The sequence below is a fragment of the Danio rerio genome, chromosome 16 (assembly GCF_052040795.2).
Source record: "Danio rerio strain M-AB ecotype USA chromosome 16, GRCz13ab, whole genome shotgun sequence".
Lineage (NCBI taxonomy): Eukaryota > Metazoa > Chordata > Actinopteri > Cypriniformes > Danionidae > Danio > Danio rerio.
In genome coordinates, this window is record NC_141036.1 from 11,747,326 (window position 1) to 11,767,017 (window position 19,692).

The 19,692-nt window shown below is 38.5% G+C and overlaps 1 protein-coding gene across 4 annotated transcripts in view; it reads left to right on the forward strand.

Moving 5' to 3' along the window:
* grik5 (glutamate receptor, ionotropic, kainate 5) overlaps positions 1-19,692 on the forward strand; it is a 179,793-nt gene that overhangs the window by 38,517 nt on the left and 121,584 nt on the right. The window lies entirely within an intron of this gene.

Genomic DNA, 19,692 nt, shown 5'->3' on the forward strand with positions numbered 1-19,692 from the left:
CAGCGATAGTGCGGGGACCTCCGTCATCGATTGGCATTTGCCACCCTGCGAAGCTCAGACAGCTGTCACGCCATGTTACGGACACGACCACAGGGTTCGACAATGCAAGTTAAGTAGTGCAAATGTGTGAGGTGGCGACGTCTCACCGCCGGTCTGCTCTTTAATTAGCCTGCCCCATCAGCGTGTGCCCGCTCTGAATTATTTATCCCTGCAAGGCATTAGCACGCAAGGTGGATTCGTTTTAATGACACAGAGAGGCCAGCGACCGCATCCGGAAGCATAGCGCGAGGCTATTCTCCGGTTAGGTTTTCTTTTTTCTCCTTGTAATTTTCTGTCTCTTAATCTCCGTCTTCGCACATCAAAGTCAGATGTTTAAGTTAAATCCACGCCAGGCTGGATGTATCTGCTCTGAATAGTACAAAGAGAATGTGGCGTCTTGACAGATTTAGCTGCAGCAGAGCTTACTTTGAAGGGTCAACATTTGAGTGTAGACGGTAAAGACTTATGCCTTTATTTCAGATATGGTTTTGAGGGAGACACTTTCAAATATTAGCATCTTGGTAAGCCGCAGTTTTAAAGGAGTGAAACTACAGTCATGCTGCTATTGAAGTAGGTTTACTATAGGCGAAGTACAGGAATAAATGGATTTTCCTTTTCATATGCAGCAACTTGTTTTAGGAGTTCAAGCATAGCACTGAACCCCTATTACAATGGTTAGAAAGGCCCAAAGGTCATATTTCTGCCCTAAAACGGATTTACTGACTTACCAACCTGTAAGTTGTACAGACCTCAACCTAATGAAGTGATAGTACCCATACATCTGCCACTACACTGAGCCCCATGGTGGCCTGATCTTAACCTAAGTAGTGTAGTCACATACTCAGGAGTCAGGCTGTACTCATACTAGGCATGGTTGCCTTAAACCAAGCCTGGGCACTATTGTCTCCCTCCCTACTCCAAAGATGACCTGCACTCACATTGCATTTTAACCTTCTGACTCTTGCATCATCGATGTTTAGAAAAAAATAGGAAGAGAACCACTACTGTTCAGTACAGTGGAGATTGTTTAAATTATATTGTTGTGTATTATTTTCAGTCGTTTGGGATGCAGAAACATGGACAAGTGCTTTGCTGAACAAATCCACTGGTTTAGATGCTTGGAAATTCTCAATAAACTGAAAGCAGCTTTAACTGTGTGAGTTTCAAGTGAGCGCTGGCCCAACTTGGCATGCAGTGTCTTTGTCTACGGTGGCACCCTGTGTGCTTACGCAATTGTGTATTGCACAATGCTTCACACGTCATTTGCCTTCTACAGTTCATTTCATACATCAAACCTTGGAATTTGTTAAATCGTAGAAACACATATATAGTAACAGTTTTGAAAAAGCACGATTAATGTTTAATGATAAACGCCTGATTCACACAGGGCTTTAGCATCAACGCTTGACAGAGGGTTTATAGTTACAACATATGTATGAAAAGAACCGCTTTCTGCATGGTCAAGAAGTAATCTAAAACATACAGCAAAACATAAACCTACATAAACAACAAGGATTAAAACTACATTTTTACAAAAACACCAACTGGCTTTAAGCTGCTTAAACCCTGATAGTGGCTTCTTGTACTTTTTCTCAAGAACATTTTCTCACACCCAATAGGTTCCAAACCTTTTTTTTTCAGCTGAACACAAAAGAACATAATATTATGAGGAATGCTGGTAACCAATTTGAGTTACATAGTAAAAAAAAACAAATGGTCCCACTTTATATTAAGTGGCCTTAACTAATATGTAATTACACAGGAACTAATAGTTTGTTACAATGTACTTATTTAGTAAATGTGTATTTACTGTGTACTTATACTTGACAATACATATATGTAATTACATCTGTAATTAACTTTTGTAACTACATTTGTAAATACACTGTTGACCATCCTTTACACCTTAACCCACCCTTAAACCTACTCATGCCACCAAACCTGTCCATAACCCAACCTCTATCCCAACTCAAAAGCACCACAAGTGTTCTCAAATACATTATAAACACAGTAAGTACATTGTATTTAATTTTTTTTATATAAGTACATAGTAGTTAAGGACACTTAATATAAAGTGGGACCAAACAAATACTATGGAAGTCAATAATGGTTTCCAGTTTTTCCCAAAATAAATTGAAAGAGCTCCTCAAACTGGTTTGGAACAAGTGAAGGGTGAGAAAATGATGACAGTTTTGTGTTTAATTTTCATTCATTCATTTTCTTTTTGGCTTAGTCTCTTTATTTATCTGGGGTCACCACAGCGGAATGAGCCGGCAGTTCATTCAGCATGTTTTAAGCTGCGAATGCCCTTCCAGTTTCAAGCCATCACTGGAAAACATCCATACACACTCATTCACACATACACTACACTGTCAGAAATAAAGGTACGTGAGCAGTCACTGGGGTGGTACCTTTTCAAAAGATACAAATTTGTACCTCAAAGGTCCATATTAATACCTCAAGGGTACAAAAGTGTTCCTCTTAAAATATTTAGGTACTAATATATACTTTTGAGGTACCAACATGGACCCTTCAAGTAAAAATGTGTACCTTTTAAAAAGGTACCACCCCAGTGACAGCTTGCGTACCTTTATTTCTGAGAGTATACTGGAAATTTAGCCCAGCCAATTCATCTACACCACATGTCTTTGGACTGTGGGGGACCTTCTTGCTGTGAGGCGATTGTGCTACCCACTGCGCCACCGTGACGCTCTGTGTTTTTACTATTCATTCATTCATTCATTCATTCATTCATTTATTCATTCCTTTTCTTTTCAGCTTAGTCCCTTTATTAAACTGGGGTCACCACAGCGGAATGAACCGCCAACTTATCCAGCATATGTTTTACAAAGCGGAGGCCTTTCCACCTGCAAACCTTCTCTGGAAAACATCCATACACACTCATACACTACGGACATTTTAGCTTACCCTATTCACCTGAACTGCATGTCTTTGGACTGTGGGGGAAACCGGAACACTCGGAAGAAACCCACGCGAATGTAGGGAGAACATGCAATCTCCACACAGAAACGCCAACTGACCCAGCCGAGGCTCGAACCGGCGACCTTCTTGCTGTGAGGCGACAGCACTACCTACTGCACCACCAAGCCGCCCTGTGTTTACTATATTAAACATAATCAATTGTACTATGAAAACCTCCTTTTTGTGCTACAGTAGATCGCCAATTACTGTTAGCCTTCCATTCAAAAGCCCACAGTATTTTGAAATAGTCTTTGAGAATGTATTTAGCAACAAAGCTTTATTAAGTAAGTCCACAACACTGTAGCATTGTGCCTATGAAGGTGCAGTTCTGCACTAATACTGCACATCTGTAATATAAGCACTGATTAGAAACTCTCCCCTCATGCTGTTTCTTCCCCTCCAGCACTTTCTCTCTTCTTGCGCTCATCTCCCCTCATCTCATGCCTCAGCTACCATTGTTATCTCTATCTGTCTTCCTTTCCTTCACCTTCCAAACATCCCTGCACTCGCTCACACATTATATCTGTTTTATTCTGCCGAGAAACCAATTTTGTGCTTCAGTAAATTCTCGAGGGAAAATTTTGTACTTTCTAAACGGAATAATTAAAATCACACATGAACCTGAATAATTGAAGAAAAATCAAAATCTTTTGTTTTGTAGTGTTTGACTTGTCATTTAATTTGTATTCACACATTTCATTGTCATATTTAACAACTGGTTCTTTTGCGATGCGTAGAGTTTATTCCTGTGGCATTCTTCCAAAATAATTGTCAGCTCTGACATATAGCAACAGTTGAGTTCTGCGCGTGTGGCAGATCTTCAAAAACTACAAACAAACCTACTGAACGTCTCGCATTTCAAAATATTTCTTGTCCAGCAACAAAGGAGACAACATTTTACAAATCGACATCTTTTATCTACACCTATTTAATTTGACAAAATCTGATCAGTCAATGGCAGCAGCAGCATTTGGCAGTGTAGTTGTGGTCAAGCTGATCTGCTGAAGTTAAAAATAAGCCGAAGAATTGGGAGGAAAGTTGATTTGATAAGTGAAATAGAACATGGCATACTTATTGGTTCTATTAAGAATTTTAGAAACTGCTGATCTGCTGGTATTTCCATGCAGAACTGTCACTTCGGTTTACGCAAAATGGTTCAAAAATAGAAAAAAATAAAGTGAGCAGCATTTCTTTGAGTGAAAATGTTTTGTTGATGCCAGAGGTTAAAGGGGAAAACCCAATTCAGCTGATAGAAAAACATCAGTAACTCAAATAACCACTTGTTACAATCCAAGGTCTAGAAAACAACAACAGCATGCCTAACCTTGAAGCAGAGATGTAGCAAAATGACATTGTATACATGAATATTTTTAACCTGAAATACACCAAGATATTGGCCAAGAATTGTATTTGTAAGATCTGGAATTGAATTTTACTCCCAATCTATTAGACAGACTCACTGGAAATACCTGCTTTTGCGTACATTATAAAACCCCCCCAAAAATAATTCAACATACATTTGACTGCAGTTTAAATGATTGCTATGTGGCAGTATGTCACCAACAACATCTGTATGAAAAGAACCGGCATGGTCAAGAAGTAACTGCACCCTGTATTTATTATGTTTGTGTTTAAGATATGTATTTCTATGTATGTATATATTTTCTGTTAGTTATCTATCTTGATTGCAACACTATTTGTGAGATAACATGGACTTTGGAACCACTAGGGGTGGGGGGAGGTGTTTTGTTGGGTGGGCTGGGGGGTTAAGAAGTGGTTCTTGTTTTGTTTATTGAAAAGAACAAAATCAATAAAAACTTAATAACAACAAAAAAAGTAAATACTTTAAAAATACTTTTAAAAATACTTTAAGTGAGGGGTTCTCAAACTTTTCATGTTGCAAGCTCCAAAATAACAATTTCAGTTACTCCTATTCCCCCACTATCCTTGGATGTGGCTATAAACTATAGACTGTAAAAGACATGGACGTAGTATCTGTGACGTCACCCATAGGTTTCTGGAGAGCGTAAATTAAGGTACAAGTAGGTGTGGCCAACCATCTGCATTTTGTTCGCGTGTCATCGTGTCGACCGGGGGTTACCAAAAAAGGGCAAATAGGCGGAGCGTGAGCAAAGCTACAGATGCCTGCTAGCATTTTGCTTAGACAGGCTTTTCTTTGGGAGAAGCTCTTAATACATGCACTTGTGTTTGATTGTATACTATATTAATACATTGTTTACTCCTTTAAAACACTGTTATAATACATTGAGCCACTAAGCATTGTTCTTATCACGTTTTTTTACAGGAGGAAAACGCGAATTACTTCAAGTACTTCAAATATAGTCAGTTTTAGTAAATGCAAAGCATTTGTATGAAATTCAGGCATAATACTGTATGACAACGTTTCAGATGACTGTTCTTTAGCATAGAGCTAATCAACCTGTCAGATTCTGAAGTGCATTACAGTTCTAAATAAAATTATTTATGATAAATTTTATTAAATAAAACATTTTATTTGTAGTTATGGTATGTAATTTCACTTACCTGGGAAATTGAGGCCACTTGAATGGTTTGTGAGTACAATTACTGTAGGTGCACAGCATGCCATATTATCTGATAATTGTAAAAAGTAATTCCAAAAGGCAATTGACAGTGTAAAGCCACATAAAACAAAACAAAAATAAGACGTATTTGTCGAGTTCAGCGGCTAATCAGACGGAACCAGCTGAGGTGATGTCGACCAGCAAGACCTAGCTGTCACTCAAGTGGCCACGCACTTGAGTTTAATTTTAGAGACTGCCACTTGGAGATCATCCTCCATGTTCATTCAAGGCCTTTATTTATAAAAGGCACCTACGTTACCCCCTTTTCAAGATTTAATTTAAGTCTTTTGTGTCTCCATAATGTGTCTGTAAAGTTTCAGCTCAAAACACTCATCAGATTATTTATTATACCTTTCAAAAGTTTCTATTTTATAGCGCTGAAGTAAATCTGAAGAAAATCGCTGTAATTCACTACAAACATGCACTTTTAAAAGATTTTAAACTTGTAAAACTTGATCACATTTGAGGATGATTGATGATGATCCTAGCAAACTGAACATATCTTTTATTCCCAGTTGCTTTGCGCATGTCCTGCATGTCTTGTTGGTATGATTATACGCATTACTACGGAGACATGTTAATATGTGGCTGTCCATTACTCCTACGTCAAGTTGCGGTCGGTCTCAAAATAAGAGGGATTTGAATGCTATTTTGACGTCAGGAAATAAAAATAAAGAGATTTATTGTGTTTAAAACAGCCCAATATGACTGTGAACACTATACCTACACACAGTTCTGTCCAAACAGCTTACAAAAGATGATTTTCACCATAGGTGGCCTTTAATATATGCGAGTGCCGTAAAGGTTTCGAAGTTTAACAATGTGCCACAAAATCAATGTGCTGCAATTGACACTATTGATGTGTCTAATCTAAAGTAATCACCTCAGGGATTGCGATCCAATGGTAAAAATCAAAAGGCTGATGGCTTTTTATTCGCATTATTTTTTTTAATGCAACTATTAAATAGTAAATAAAAAAATAATAATACATTTATAAATTTATTATAAATTTAGAAATTTTTTTTTTTGGAAATAACCCCCCACTTTGAGAATCACTGGAATATTAAAATATCTGATAATATATGAATATAATATATATTATAGCATCTGAAATGAAAATAGGTACTTGGTGAATGGATGACCATGTTCTTCAGCAGTCCTTCAAAAGATTATTTCTTACCCAGGACAAACAACATCACAGGAATTAATGACATTCAAAAATTTAAGAAATCTTTATATATTCTCCAGAGTTTAGGCAGAAATTAAAGACAGAACCACAAACCCGTCATTATGTAATGGTAACGGTACATTAAGACAGTTACCATGACAGATTATCGTTCAACAGGCTTATCGGCAGCCCAACACAAAGAGGAGGACTGTTGTATTAGGGCCTTATATGTTAGAGTTTCAAGAAGAGAAAGGGAGCGAGACTCAAGTGCAGTAAAAAATGGGTTTATCATTAATAAAATAAAACAAAAAGACAACAAAAATAAACCGAGACAAAAACAAACTAGACAGAGCAGGCAGGGAAGAGCAGGGCTGGACAAGACAGGACAAAGTGATAAACGATGACGAATTGGCACAGGACTGCATATAATAGGAAGCAATAAACAAGAGCAAATTGACAAACAGGTGAACATAATAAACCCATAATAATGGGTTAATAAGAATGGTAAGACTAGACAATAGACAGGAGAGCACATGACACAAAGAGACAACACAGTCATGTTTTCACGTAAAACTGGACTAAAAAACGCAGCCAGTGTAAGAAAACCCATTAACTGCGTTCACATGAAACACAACACTAAAGCATGCAGCCACAATGTAAACATCAAGGCACTTGCTTTTGACAAAGCCAACACAAACAGAATGCAAGACACAAGCACACGATAAATGAAAATACTTATCATGAACTCGCACATACAACATGCATGTTTAGATCCCAGTGAATCAAGCATTCCAGACAGCCGTGTAATAATGACCAATATCACTCACAATAATCAGCACAGTGTCAGCTGAGAAATGTATTTTTGGTGGATCTCTTGTTTGTAATTTATACATTGTACTTATTGTCTCCAGTCTACAATAAATATCTCTTTGCTCATTTTAACACACTGAGGAATAAAGCAACTCGCACATATTCATTGCTTTCGTTCTTCTTTATTGCATTTCCCACCTGCCGCTTTCCTCTTTTTTTCTCATTGCTCTTTTCAACTTCCCATTTGCATGTTTTGTGAGCGGGTTTATTGAAGTGAAACCTCGTAAATGACCTCATCACGCCTCACCAGCACACATGTAACAGGCAGTCATGGGGCGACACTGTACCTCGCAATGTGTTTATTCTTTTCCTTTACTCATCAGGACTTCATTCCCGACTCCTCTGCTCTTTTTCTCTTTATATCATGCTGGTTCGTCTCCCCTGATGTTCTCAGAGTTAATAAATAATTTTTTTTGCTGCACAACATTTCTCACAAATTTCTCTCTCTCTCTCACTGGGCCCATCTTTCTCTTGTTCCTGACCCTATTTATTGAGATTGAGGAGGCTGTTGTTGCCCCATGGCTCCAAACTGTGGTGTAAGAGAGAACGAGGCAGTAAATCACGATGAAGGGAAAACAGCAGCCCTGATTCGGTGTCTTTGCCCCGCTCCCCTGATTTGTCCGTCCTTCACCTCTGTTCGGCAGAGGACGGCGGGAGATGATGGGGGTGAAATAGTGTGGAGCGGTTGGGTAAAATATTTAACAAAAGGAATTGTGATAAAAAGCGACTGTAGAGCACCGAGAACAGCATGATGCAACGTGGCTATGAATAAGCTGTTTAAAGAGACACAATGAAAGGAAGCTGGCATAGTGTTCTTCTGTCTGTGTTTGTGTACTTGGTATTCCCTATACATGTGGGACCAATACAAGTATAATAATGCCAGTAACTTTTGACCCGTGGGCACATTTTTTGGACTCTATAAAGAAACAGCTTAAAAATCTGACAGAATTAAGTTGAAAATGTTAATAAGCAGAATGATTTCTGAGGGCTGTTTAGAGGATAGAATGTACAGCAAAAAAAAAAAAAAAAAAAAAAAACTATAGTACAATATAAAAATCACTGTGAGGCAAATAGGCATCCTATAGGGATAGTAAAACTGGAAAGCATCTGTTCTGTGTAGGACAGCTATAGACAGAAAAATAATTAAAATTTAAATAGCGTCTGAAAATGAAAATGTAATATTGTGTAAGGGTTTTGTCATTGGCAAGGCAAGGCAAGTTTATTTATATAGCACATTTCATACACAGTGGCAATTCAAGTGCTTTTACATAAACAGGAATAAAAGAGAAAAGTGTCAGAAAATAAAAACAAATAATAAGAATTATAAAAATAAGAAAAAAAAATAGATAAAACAGATAAAAATGTGTTAAAATAGGTTATAAGATAATGGAAAAAGAAAAGAAAAACATAATAGTGTGATCTGTCGGACGCAGCACAGTGCTCATTCAGTAAAGGCACAGCTAAACAGATGTGTTTTCAGTCTTGATTTGAACATGCCTAATGTTGGAGCACATCTGATCATTTATGGAAGCTGATTCCAGCAGCGAGGGCCATAGTTATACAGTATGGATAAAGGGCAGACATTAGATTAGTATAGTAACTTTAGGCAATGGAAGGTCCATCAAAAGATGGACAGGTTTTTTAGTTTAAGGCAGAGGTTCCCAAACTTTACAGCATGCAACCACTAAAAACAATGCTAGTTTCTGCGTTCCAAATGGCACACTATACAATATGCACTTATGCACTTACACACTCAACAGCATAGTATATGAATGTAGTGTCATTCCAAATAGAACACTACTGTTGTTTTACTAAGTGGAAGTTCAAACCATTTTCCAGATGATGTTTGACAGTGGCCAAATTAATGAAATAAATGACCAAACTATCAAGTAATACCTGCCATGAGAATAATCTCATTCACCATCGGGAGTCGTTATAATCACTGTAGTAGGAGAATTTTGCTTTCATAATCCAAAATAAATAAAGTAATCTAACATCAGTGCCCAAAACCTCTGCCCCTTCCGCTATACGTGAGCAAAGCAGCCATCGTTGAGTGCCCATTTCATTTTAACGATTGAATAAGTGCATCATTCAGGTATTTAAAGTGCTCTTATTCCTTTTAGAGTTTTTAGCCTGAATGCACTACTTACACTATTTATACTATAAAATAGCATAGATTAGTGCATATGGGATGTGGGATGCACCTAGTGACCTCCAATATCCTGGTGGTGGTTATAAATACACAAACCTTGCATGCAGTAGGGCACAAACAACTATTGGCTATGTGTATTCTTGGTGTAATTTTGGCGACCGCCACTCAGAGACTATCCTCCATGATCAGTCGTGGCCTGTATTTATTTTTAATGTATGTGAGTGCCATAAAGGTGTCAGAAAGTTTAACCCGGTGCCATAAATTAAATCTGCTGCATCCAACGCTATTGCTGTGTCGTAAATTTAAAGTAATCACGCCAGGTGTTGCTATGGAAAAAAATAAATACTTACCTGTCAACATTGGAATGTGAAAATAAGGGATATGACCACCATAATAAGGCATTTATGTCCCCAACCCCCCTTCAAAAATTCCCAAATTACTAAATATGTTCATCTGGAGCTGTTTTATTGTAAATAAACAGTTAAACAGTCAGTAATATGTTTTATTATTATTATTTACAAAAAAATAATAGTATATTTAGCAGCAAATAAATTAGCAAACAGTTATAAAGAAATTGAAACAAGTTATCAAATCTCATTAATCTTTTCTTCACTGTATAACTTATACAGGTGAGGCAGTGGCGTAGTAGGTAGTGCTGTTGCCTCACAGCAAGAAGTTCGCTGGTTCGAACCTCGGCTCAGTTGGCGTTTCTGTGCGGAGTTTGCATGTTCTCCCTGCCTTCACGTGGGTTTCCTCCGGGTGCTCCGGTTTCCCCCACAGTCCAAAGACATGTGGTACAGGTGAATTGGGTAGGCTAAATTTTCCGTAGTGTATGAGTGTGTGTGAATGTGTGTGTGTGGATGTTCCCCAGAGACAGGTTGCGGCTGGAAGGACATCCGCTGCGTAAAAACTTGCTGGATAATTGGCAGTTCATTCCGCTGTGGCGACCCCGGATTAATAAAGGGACTAAGCTGACAAAAAAATGAATGAATGAATGAATAAGTTACACATTCAGATCAAAGAACACCAAATGAATTTCTCATTTATTTGGATTTTGATTATATTATTTAACAGGTGTCACTTTGAAAATGCACACATCTAATATAATAATAAAAAGCATTTGACTGCTTTCCTAACTTTTTTGTGCTCATTTAGGACTAAATTAGTTTTGATCGACATCTTTAGATGTTATTAACATTAATTATGTGTATATGTCTGTTCAAACACGTACCCAAAACCCAGACTTTCACTCCTTTTTAAATCGCGTGAACAGAATCTATTTGGGAAACAGCATCTATTTATCACAATGTAGCGCGTATGCTGACAGTCACACACCGCTATATGACTGTTTTGAGGATTGCATAGGAGGGGCGATGACAACTGTAATGAAAAGGAAAGGGAATTTTTTATATTTATGTCAGTGTTTTCATGTTTTAGTATTTCAGTGTTTTAGTATTTCATAAATAAAACAAAAGCACAGAACAGATTCACATTTAAGAGTAAGGGGTGGCCCCTGGTGGTTCGGAGGTATGGGTTGTGTATAGGGAGGATTGGCTCTTTGATGTTTATTGCCACTCTTCAGAGAAAGTACTTTTTATGGGATGAAAGCGGGATAGAATTGTAAAATATGGGAGAATCCTGGGAAAAATGGGAAGGTTGTACATAAAAAATTGAAAGGCTGATGGCTTTTTATTTGCATGTTGCTTTTTTGATGTAACTATTAACTACTAATTCGATCTCCTCTAAGTTTTGAATAAAATATGTCTATTAATAACAGTTTATTAAAATTTATTTGATTTTTTAGAAATGATCAAGCAACTTCCCCACATTGTCCCTCCGGGTAGTCCAGCCCCCACTTTGGGAACCACTGTCTTAAAGAAACAAAAACTGGACTAAAAGTTTATAAATAACCAAAATACTATAATAAGAAACTCACTATGAAAATAGTCATAGGAGCTGAAATGGAGTTAAATACAAACAACAATTGTAAAACAAATGTATTGGTGTACAATTAACAGAAACTCAATTCTTAAAACTTTACTTCTTTTTTAACCCATTTTTTTCCCCCACAGTATACTGGATTCTTAATTAAGTTAAGTTTGCAATTTATGATGGGGGTGTCCATACTTGTTGGTCTATGCTACCTGTTAAATATCCCCCCTTCAGCGATGTACTTGCATTATATTATATTATATTATATTATATTATATTATATTATATTATATTATATTATATTATATTATATTATATTATATTTTTTTGGTGACACCATTAAAGCCAGGACCTCTTAAAAAAGGTTGCATGAAACCCTTCCCCACCAGGACAGGAAAACAAATGTGTGTATGTTTTCAAAACTATGTTAGTGTGTTGCAGCAGTCTTGTTCCGTATGTCCTACTCTGACTCTGCCATTATGTGTGTGTGAGTGCGAGAGAGAGAACTTTGTCTATTGGGAAAATGTGTGTGACAGAGAGAAAGGAGTTTGTATGTATGTGTGTGCGTATGTGTGTGCGCACACCTCATTCTCTTGTCCTCTAACGGTGAGCAGAACTGAAGGCCTGCAGCAGCAGCAGTGACACAGGAATTTACATATGTTAACAATGAGGAAAAAATGATTCAATTCACAACGGCCAACAAAAAGAACATCCTTACATTCTCTGTAAAGACAAATGCTATCTCTCTCTCTCTCTCTCTGTCTCTGTCTCTCCTGCTGCACTGTGACTGATCTCTTCTTTTTAATGAGCCTCTACATCCCCCTAACATGAGCAAATCTCTCTCTCTCTTTCTTTCCCTCATTCTGTGCTGTTTTAGTGTTTCTCAGCATTCAGCTTTGAGCTACTTTATTGTTATGACAAATATCTGTACATTCAAACAGCCTAAGAGATAACAGTTAAGATCAGAAGTGATTTGTAAGGCACCAAAAGTTCTCTCCAAAAAAAGACATTATCTGTTTTTGGACATAAAAAAGGGTTGAAAATACACACATATTATATTACATATAAAAATATATGGCACCTTGCCTCTACTAAGGATCAGTTCTCAGTAGATGTAATCATGGCACTACTTATTCAACATGCTTTCGAATGCTTTCACTTTCTAATTCATGATGACAACCCAACCTGGATCAGTCTCAGACGAGGGCACATTTTAACTTGAAATATGCACACTCACCGGCCACTTTATTAGGTACACATGTCCAACAGCTCATCAATGCGAGTTTCTAATCAGCCAATTACATGGCACAAACTCAATGCATTTAGGCATGTAGACATGGTCAAGACAATATGCTGCAGCTCAAGTGTCACAATTGGGAAGAAAGGTGATTTAAGTGACTTTGAACGTGGCATGGTTGTTGGTGCCAGGCTAGCTGGTCTAAGTATTTCAGAAACTGCTGATCCACTAAGATTTTCACGCACAACCATCTCTAGGGTTTACAGAGAATGGTCTGAAAAGGAGAAAATATCCAGTGAGCGGCAGTTCTGTAGGCCCAAAGGCCTTGCTGATGCCAGAGGTCAGAGGAGAATGGCCAGACTGGTGATAGAAAGGCAAAAGTAACTCAAATAGCACTTATTACAACCGAGATATGCAGAAAAGCATCTCTGAATGCACAATACGTCCAACCTTGAGGCGGATAGGCTACAGCAGAAGAACACACCGGGTGCCACTCCTCTTAGCTAAGAACAGGAAACTGAGGCTACAGTTCTCACAGGTTCACCAAAATTGGACAATAAAATATTAGAAAAACGTGCCTGGTGTGATGCATCTTGATTTCTGCTGCGACATTTAGATGGTAGGGCAAGAATTTGGCGTCAACAACATGAAAGGATGGATCTGTCTTGCTTTGTATCAACAGTTCAGGCTGGTGGTGGGGTAATGGTGTGTGGAATATTTTCTTGGCACACTTTGGGCCTACTAGTACCAATTGAGCAATGAGTACTGTTGGTGACCATGTACATCTATTTATGACCACAGTGTACCCATCTTTTGATGGCTACTACCAGCAGGATAACGCGCCAATCAAGCATGAATTATTTCAGACTGGTTTCTTGAACATGACAACGAGTTCACTTTACCTAGTTCACCTAGTTCACTGGCCTCCACAGTCACCAGATCTCTATCCAGTAGAGCACTTTTGTGATGTGGTGGAACGAGAGATTTGCATCATAAATGTGGAGCCAACAAATCTGCAGCAACTGCGTGATGCTATCAGGTCAATATGGACTAAAATTTCTGAGAAATATTTTCAGTACGTTGTTGAATCTATGCCACAAAGGATTAAGGCAGTTCTGAAGGCAAAAGGGGGTGCAACCCGGTACTAGTAAGGTGTACCTAATAAAGTGGCTGGTGAGTGTATTGTATGTGTGTGCGTGTGTGTTTCACAGGGACGATTAAGGATTTTAGTTCACTGAGTTAGAAAGTTCAAGCTTGATGAACTCTGACCTGTGAAGATCAAAACATGACCTCTCTGGAGAGAAAATATGGAGTAATCGCTCGCTTTTTAATGTCTAATAATGTTGTTTAATCTTGCCCGTTTTTTACAGCACCATACGACAGAATTTCAAATGCTCAAACACTGTGTGACCACGGCTTAAGTCACTGGCACTGTAAATTAGAGCTGAACAATAAATCCCATGCGATTGTCATACGCATTCATAAATCAGCTGTAAATCTCCAGCACCTGTGTTCAGCTGGAGCAGTGTTTACTACACAAAGCCATAGTTCTTTCCCAAGTCAAATCGCAAATAGTCATTCTGCAATAATGACAGCTGTTTACACAGCTTCTTTGTAAACTACTGCCTTTTGTAGTAAACGTTGCTACAGTTAAACCTGAGAGCATGTGTAATTACCACATATAATGATGTTTTGACTCAAAACTTCACAGCTTCAGTCAAATGTTTGAATTAATTAATTCGGCGAAATAATGTGTCTTCTTACACAGAATAAAGCATGCAGCATATTTCATAATAGCATTCTAATAAGCAGTGACAAAGGTGTTGCATCAGCACATACTTTATTATCAGGAAAATTACTCCCGCTGTTGTTATTACTAAATATATTAGGTTAATATCTCTTCACATTACTTAAAATAGTTTTGGCATCAAAACCTAAACAGTTGTGTTTATCTTACTCATTAGGCAGCAAAAAAACTCTATTTTAAATTCTCTGAACTTAACATTTTACTTTTTAACATGTCTCTGTTTAAAATGATTGGTTGTGCTTAAAATTCTGCCTTGCAAACCGTCCTGATTGGTCGATATATGTTATATGACACAAGGTGGTCATTTTGCTCGTGATGCTGAATTTGCCATATTCATTCATTTATTCATTTTCTTGTCGGCTTAGTCCCTTTAATATTCCGGGGTCACCACAGCGGAATGAACCGCCAACTTATCCAGTAAGTTTTTACGCAGAGGATGCCCTTCCAGCCGCAACCCATCTCTGGGAAACATCCACACACACATTCACACACACTCATACACTACGGACAATTTAGCCTACCCAATTCACCTGTACCGCATGTCTTTGGACTGTGGGGGAAACCGGAGCACCCGGAGGAAACCCACGCAAACACAGGGAGAACATACAAACTCCACACAGAAACGGCAACTGAGCCGAGGCTCGAACCAGAGACCCAGCGACCTTCTTGCTGTGAGGCGACAGCACAACCTACTGCGCCACTGCTTCGTCCTTTGCCAAATTTGTTTTTTTTGTTCTTTTTTTTTTTTTTTACAAAATCTGCTGAAATACAGTATAATAATAGTTATTTGAATATTTATTACAAAAAACATATATTTAAAGTAGAAAAAAACAAAAAAAAAAACAAAAATTAGAATAATATACTTAAGTTTAAGTTTGTTTGAAGGTTTTGTTAAGATGATTATTTTCATTGCATCAATTAAAGTGTAATTTTAGTAACTTATATTCAGTCACACAGGGTATATTCAACCCAGGCACATTCTGATTACATACCCCCATTTTCATTTCTGGAGAGAGCAAAATACCTCCCAGGAGCAACTTTTTTTTTTTTTTTTTTTGCTGTTTTTGTTTTCGCGAATCCACGAGAGGCCGCTGTGTATGCTTTTTCATATCTCTCTTCTCTCGCAAGTGCTATTTACATCTATTTACACCTTTACGTGAGATTAGGTACATCCCTAAGCACCAATTGACCTGCCCATCCCTTCCATAAACCCAACCACAATGTTTTAAAAAGCAATCCAGAAAAAGAAAAGCTCACCAGGTTTTCAGATTTTACCACATTCGCACCGTTTTTTACTTGTTTATTTTATTTTTTAGCTTTTCTTTGTGTCTTACCTGCTTTCTAGAACTGTTCTTCACCTGACTCAAACTTAGTTGTCGCGGTCAACTCCACCTCTGCTTCTTAAGTCCGATGACGTACATGTCAAGCTGCCGAACCAACTGTTAACCGCGGAAAAGCCGTCTTTATGGAAGTAAGTGGTCAGCTGGTAAGCGAGAAAAGGAACCGGGATATACCACCTCGTAGTGTTTATTTTAAGACAAAATGTACGTACCTCTGGCTACATAATTTGCGATCTCCAGAAATGTATATAAGGCTAAGTTTTCAGAATGTGCCTATGTTGGGTAAATTAATTATAATATTACAATTCATGAATTTTTAAAAGTCTAATAGTAATACAATTACTTATACAAAAACAAATTACAAATATTTTTTCTAAAGTAATTTTCAGATTTTCATACGGATCATTCTATTTTTTTTTTGTTTCATCCTATATTTGTACATAAATTATCTATTTCAATAAAAACATACCATACAAAAGATGTTTATAAAACTAAATTAAGCTGCGCCACAGTAGACTTTTCTCCCCATAGACCAATCGAACATCAATACATGACCTCTCTGGACCGAAATTTCAAATATGGACCAATCACTTTTTTAAATGTTTAATCATCTTGTTTAATCCCACCCCTTTTCACAGCGCCGTACAACAGAATTTTGCACGCTCAAACTCTAGTGTGACCGTAGCTTTATCGGTGTATATTTGAGAAAAATAAACTTTTAAACATCACATTTAAGGCACCTCTATTGTGCCAAACTAAATCAGGCTACGCATTGTCTTCTAAAACAGGTTTACATACATCAAAAGACTATAAGCATTGCTGCATCAGCTCTTTTTTTATCCCAATATCTGAAACATCTAAATTAATTTAATAATCTGTTCTCTTCTTTCTAAACTCCTTCCTTCCTAAAGCCTACTCTGCTCTGATTGGTCATACGGAAATGATTGGTCTGATGTTTACAATCCATGCACTAAACAGATACTAAACACCAATATGAGTTGAGTCTTGGTAAGCCTTTATTTTAAATACCAATTTTAGTATGCAGGCCCGTGCAGAGACTGTCCAAAGGGCATGTGCAGGATAAATTTTTTGAAGAACGGGGGTTGGTTGGGGGTGGGGTGGGGTGTGGTGAGGTGTGTGTGTGTGTGTGTGTGTGTGGGTGGGGGGGGGGTTTGGGTGTTTGTTGTTGTTGTTGTCGTTGTCGTAGTACTAGTATTAGTATTAGTATTGAAGAGCGGTGTTGTCGCGTGCGTTCTGATCAACGGTGTTGTCGCGCGCCTACTATAGGGGAGGAGGGGGGTGTCGCGGGGGCACTTTTGATCATCTTGGAAGGGCACTTACTATCCAAGACTAAAGGGCATGTGCACTGCACAGGTTGAGCCCTATGTGTGCACGTGCCTGTTAGTATGTATAGTATGTGTAAAGTTCATGTTCTTATTCTACAGGTACATCCCTAATTCTACCTAATTCTACCTAACTATTTAGAATGAGCAAATTAGGGGTTCAATGAAGCAAAAATCAAAGTTAGTGGTTTATTAATAGTGAGAATTGTACCCTAAAATAAAGCGAGACCCTGAATTCTACCTCTGGAGGGCTTGTTGGATCTTTTAAACAAACAGTAACAATTGAATTGGCTTTAACTCATCGATCTGAATCTTTTTGAAAGTGTATGCGAAATGGATTTTCCTTTGGAGCTCAGAAAACATCATCTTCAAGACATGTCAACACAAACCAAACTCTCCCAATCCTCAGCTACAACTGCAGTGTTTGACTTCACCGGCAGCCAGTGAACACCATAGGCTGGCATTATGCAGATTTCTTACAAACCCTCGTAGGCTTGTGCAGGAAGTGAGAGTGGAAATACTGACATCTGATTCCAGGCAGTTCAGAAACAGTTCTCACTTTTAAGAAACAACTCAATTTATCCTGACACTTATGACCAGCGTCATTACACACATGAAATGTAATATTTTAAAATTGCTTTAAAATATTATATTATTAGTAAAAAGCTGCAGTAACACTTTACTTCAAGGGGTGCTAATAAGACTGCCATTACACCTATAATCATAACCTGACATGTCATGAATGTGAAGGAGATTTTTAGCATTTTGTCATTCTCTCGGTTACATTAAATGCAAAGGTGACATTGCTTGAGGTGTCTTTGTTATGACAACTTGACAAACACATCATAATCTGTCGTTGTCTTTGTCATGACAGCTTGACATTACTAAGACAAAATAGCTTGTCTCAAATCTGACATGAACATGAGCGTCCTGTGGCCATTATAATTGTGTCAGGAATATTTTGCTGCTCACTTTTTTTTTCAAGAGTTCATAGTTAGCTGATGGTTGATTATAAGCAAGTTTGGCATGCTGTCCCGGGAGAGAGCCCTGAGCCCAAAAGGTCCTTGAGCCCTGGGCTCCCTCCCGTTTGAAGGGCGAGAGGGGAGCTTTGAGCGCAGGTAGATCTCGACAACTCTCCTTTGATAAGAACTGATGACTAAAAATTGAATACTATGAAGAGACATGCTGCAGGATGAGAGATTGACTGTAGTGCAAAATTTAGATTGATCAATTCACTTGTTGTGCATGCTTTTGGAATGTGGGAGGAAACCGGAGGAAACGGGGAAAACCCACGCGAGCAAGGGAAGAACATGCAAACTATGCACAGAAACGACCACCGGCCTGTTAAAAGACTAGAACCGGTGACATTCTTGCTGTGAGGCAACAGTGCTAACCACTGGGCCACTGTGCTGCCCTATGGAGGGAAAGGCGAAGAGGGGTGGAAGGGGGGATTCTTCAAATCGAAGATGACTGTAGTGAAAAACCTTGGCTCTTTATAGTGGGTTAGGAATGGCCTGATTGGTGGATCATAGGGATGTAACGGTATTGTAAATACCGTCATACCGCAATATTAATTTTTTTCGATATTACCGAAGTCGCATGACTCGGTAAAACTATAGGTCTTCTGAGAAAATTTGCTCAGGCGAATGAAGCGAACGGGAGGTAGCGAAAACTACAATTCCCATCAGCCCATGCTTGACCATCATCCCTTGCGGTCTGTTGTCGCTACAGATCCAGTAATGTGGAAATGGAGTGTGCTGCTAGAAGCGGGGATGAAAAAGAGCTGGAAAACTCTAAAGCGGGTGTTGTCGCCGCGCGCGTACTGAATAGCGGTGTTGTCGCACGAGTTCTTATCAGCTGTGTTGTCGCGCGCGTACTGAATAGCGGTGTTGTCGCGCGAGTTCTTATCAGCTGTGTTGTCGCGCGCATACTGAATAGCGGTGTTGTCGCACGAGTTCTTATCAGCTGTGTTGTCGCGCGCATACTGAATAGCGGTGTTGTCAGCACACTGTTCAGATTGATGCAGACATAAGACCTCTATCTTACTCATGGTTTGTCCTCTCAAGTGGGGGAAAGACAATGCACAACGTTACCCACTGCTGTCAACCTGGGCCAAGTCATATCTCTCTTGTCCCAGAAACCTCAGTCCCAAATGAGAGGGGTTTTTTTTTGTTGCAGGGGACATTGTAAATGCCCAGAGATACCAGCTTTTACCAGAT